This window comes from Panthera uncia, chromosome X (assembly GCF_023721935.1).
Source record: "Panthera uncia isolate 11264 chromosome X, Puncia_PCG_1.0, whole genome shotgun sequence".
In the NCBI taxonomy this organism is placed as follows: Eukaryota; Metazoa; Chordata; class Mammalia; order Carnivora; family Felidae; genus Panthera; species Panthera uncia.
Genome location: NC_064817.1, coordinates 31,333,343 through 31,337,718, shown reverse-complemented (window position 1 = coordinate 31,337,718; position 4,376 = coordinate 31,333,343). Strand labels below are relative to the sequence as shown.

At 44.9% G+C, this 4,376-nt stretch overlaps 1 pseudogene; it reads right to left on the bottom strand.

Moving 5' to 3' along the window:
• Positions 1-2,782: 2,782 nt before the first annotated feature.
• LOC125931602 (ferritin heavy chain-like) lies at positions 2,783-3,502 on the bottom strand (annotated as a pseudogene).
• Between the last annotated feature and the right edge of the window lie 874 nt (positions 3,503-4,376).

Sequence of the window (4,376 nt, the reverse complement as noted above, 5' to 3'; positions counted from 1 at the left end):
AACCAGTTTGTGATAAAACTAAATGGGTAAAATGGGGTGTGTGTGCGGGTGGGTGGGTGTGCACGCACGCATGTGCATGCACGCATACACGCAACAACAAAATGAGAGGTTTCCAATTCAATAATAGCTGTTGAAGATGCAGTAAGTTTCTATTATTTTTGGTTCAGTACTTAGGTGAGAGTATGATTGAGTTTAAAGAGAGGCATCAGGATTATTTTCTTGCTCCCCAGGTGATTTCAAGGCGCAGTCAGGTTTGACAACCAGGATGTTAAAAGTACCTCTCAAAATTCAGTGTTCATATTGATCACCTGGGGGCTCTTGTTAAAGGGTAGATTCCGATTCATTTGGTCTGGGGTAGGGCTTAATACCATTGCGGTTCTAATCAGCTCTCAGGTGAGGCTGATGCTGCTGGTTTACAACACATTTTGAGTAGCAAGGTGCTCATGCTGGTTTTAATTGCCTGGGATGTCTAGATCCTGTGCAAGAAATTGATGTATTTGGTCTGGGATGGGTCTGGGGCACTCAGATTTTTTAAAGCTCTGCAGGTGATACTTATGTACAGCAAAACTTGAGAATGTCCATGGCAACATGCATGGAGATTTTATCAATTTTAATTATTTTATCAGTAGCCCCAAGGTGGTCTCCTCTTCCCATCCTGTCTCTCCCTGACACATTCCACTCCATTTCAGGTCCAAACATCCAGATCAGGATTAGCACTTCGTTCTTTCTTTCCCATCTCTGAAGAGTGGAATGTTAGTTAAGTTGGAAAGAGGAGGCTCAGGCAACCTGGGTTTGGGAAGAATACGCAAAAAATGTTGGAGGGGGCGATTTAAGGGGAAGGCTGATTGAAACAGCAACCCCCCCTCCAGGCTTGGGCCTGACTTTGGGGCCTGAAAGCAGCAATCTAGCCTCCTGACTCCTGGCGGCACCTGACAGCCAAGCAGCTACCAAGGATTTTTCCTTCTCGGTATTCAGAATGACACAGTTGGTTGAAATGCAAGAGCGACCCCCCAGTGGCAAAGTACAGATGTGGAATCTTCTCCCCAAAGGAACACCACCAAGAACTTAGAAGTGGATGAAGGTGGTGGTGATAAATGATGGCTTATGTGTACTCTGTGTGCCAGGCACTGTTGGAAACATTTAAACATATTCACTCATTTAATCTTCTCAGCAACCGATGGCGTTGATGCTTTTATTATCCCTCTTTTACATGGGAGGAAACGGAGGCACAGAAAAGTTAAATTACATGCCCAAATTCACCCAATTTAGTAAGTGGCTAGGCCGGGATGTGAACCCAGGCAGTGTGAGGTTAAGAAACCACTATACCAACTGCTTCTCCAAAACCGGAAAGTAGAAAAGATCCCCAGTCAATTTCCAGTTTTGAAAACTCATATATTGATACACACTCTATGCTTCCTCATATCTAGAGAACAGTCCCCTTGACATCTATATCTATGATCTGAGATAAAGTCAGAAGAGAGTTCATCAAATCAGGCAGAGAAAGAGTGAAAGGATCGAGTTTGACCAAGAAAAGGAAAGGGGCAAGAGCATTTTCTGGAAACTTACTCAGAGGAATACAATCCTCACTTTTAAGAAAGTATTAAAGTACAGTCCTGGTGAAATGTGAAAGGATATTATGATATAACTAAGCTTGTTCTTATTTAGTAAATGTTCAAAGCAATCTGCAAACTGTAAGGAGACTCAAGCTAGCCATGTGTCCTTGATAAGGCATGACAATCTAAATTTTAACCTTTACCTTTGTAACCAACCTGGTACAGAAGAAACATGTTGTGAGTATTTTTCCTAGGCAGGGACAACCTTAGGGTTTACATGGATACAGATGTCATTTGGTCAAATTCCATGGATAGAGAGGCAGGCTGAATTTTTAAAGGGAAGCAGAAAAAAATCCATAGAGAAGTAGCATGGGGCTGGCTGTGCCACACTCTCTATACTCTGTTTCTGGTGAGCGTATCCGGTCCCATGACCTCAACACCATCTGTAGCTGATGTCACCTATGTGTGTATTTCCAAACCTGACATCCCACCTGAGCTCCAGATTCATTCTTCTGACCCCCTGCATGACTGTTCCACTTGCATATCTAATAGGCATCTCAGATTTCACGTGACATGCCTTCCCCACCCCTCATGTTCCCCAGAAAGCATCCTCAGGTTAATAAATAGCATTACCATCAAGTCAGTGTTCAAGTACAAATAGAAGAACCTAGATAATTTCCCCCATTTCTCATTCGTCACCTCTGATCCATGAGGAAATCTTTTTGCGTCATCCAGATGCAGCTAGAATTTGTCTCAGTCACCTTATCTTCAGCTTCCTCTCCTGTTCAATCACCAGTGTGTCTCTCATCCCACCAGCTACAAACATCTCCGGACTGACTCTCCTCCACCCCCTACACATTCTTCAAAGCAGCCAGACTCACTGGCTTAACATTTAGGGGTATTTATTCTACCTCATATTCAATATCACAAATTTGAGCTTCATCCATGATTTTGTATTTTATATGTTTCAACCCTTCTATTGAGGGGATTTTGGGATACCGTGTTGCTTTACTGCAAGATGATAAATTGCAGTAAAACTCTTATGTGGATATTTTGTAAGGCCAGTGCCGCATGTGGCCTGGATACCTGGTTTAAAACTTAAAAGGTTAGGGGTTTTCACACATGAATCAACCAGAAACCTTTATTTAGGAACCAAATAACTTTATTGAAACCAAATAATTTCATTTATTTATGGCAAAACTGGAAGAAAAAAAACTGGAACGTTTGCAAGTGCAATACTGCAAAATGCATGCTCGGCATGGTGACCAGGGGAAGTCACCATGCACCCTGTGGCTATGGGAAGGCAGTCCCAACTCAGTTCTTGTCGCTGTTGCCCAGGGTGAGCTTGTCAAAGAAAGAGGTACTTTGCCAAGCCATCTTCCGGGGCCCCCATCTTGCGCAGGCTGGTGATGTAGCCCCCCAACTCTGATGACCTTGACTTGCTCGTGGCTCGTGGAGGTAGTTGGTCTCCAGGAAGCTGCACAGATGGGCGTCGTTCTTGTCGGTGGCCAGCTGGTGCAGGTCGAGCAGGCTCTGGTTCAGGCTCTTCTCCAGGTGAAAGGCGCACTCCATGGCGTTGAGGCCGTTCTCCCAGTTGTCGCGGTCAGGCTTCATGATGTCGCGGAGGCGGATGCGGCCCCCACGCTGGTTCTGCAGCTGCATCAGCTTCTCGGCATGCTGGCTCTCCTCGTGGGACTGGCGCAGGAAGAACTTGGAGAAATTCTCCAGGGCCACGTCGTCACGGTCGAAATAGAAGGCCATCGACAGGTATACGTAGGAGGCGTAGAGCTCCAGGTTGATCTGGCTGTTGATGGCGGCCTCGCATTCGGGGTGGTAGTTCTGGCGCACTTGAGAGGACGGCGCGGTGGCCATGGCTGGCGGCGCTGGCACCAAGGCGAAGATAGTGGTGGCAGGTCTTCCGCGAGTCTTCAGGGTCGGCACTGTCAGATTGGAAAGGTCGGCAATTCGGGGCGCTGTCAGAGTGGAAAGGAGGGTGCTGTCGAGTGGGTGCTGGGTTCAGACAGCAGCTCTGGATTGCTATTGGAAATGGGGTCAGTTACGCAGGATGGGGACTAGTAGAGGGGGAGATCTGTTATGTTTCTGGCATGGGGGTGGTGGTAGAAAGAGGGAAAGGCGGGCGGGGCATGAGCGCTGTGTTCCAGGTTCCATCAGAGTTTGGGTGGGGAGGGTGACTTTGCGTTGAGCACCTAACATCTATTAAGTTTTAATTTTGCAACGGTATTTCTATTTTCCAAGGACTGCCTCTTATTCTCTAATTACTCCCTTTTATAGCACCCTGTTGTCATTTTAAAACCCCATTGTCCTCAAAATTCTGAAAACAAAAATTTGGATTTTTGGATAGAGTTCTCTCTTTCCTCTTTAAAAAAAAAAAAGAAAAAAAAATATATATAGTATAGTTCATAATGATTTTCACTTTCCTGGAATACTTAAAACTTTGCGCATTTGTATTTAGTAATAAGGGGTTTGTTTGATTAGCCTAGGTAAGTACATAGATCTAACCTACAGTTGTGAAGTCCTTTTCATTAATAGGCTTCTTATTGAATGGAAGGGGAGAGTGTGTCGATTAAGGAGTGGTATTCTGTCTTTGGGATATATGCTTTGGGGCTTGCTTGTAGGTAGGCTAGGGGCTATCCCAAATGCCAAAAGCTTACCATTTTTCTTTTTTCTTTTTCTTTTTCAAGTTATTTAAATTCCAGTTAACATGCAGAGTAACATTACTTTCAGGTGTAGAATTTAGTGATTCATTGCTTACCGACAACACTCAGTGCTCATCACTAGTGCCCATCCCCCCACATCCCTTCT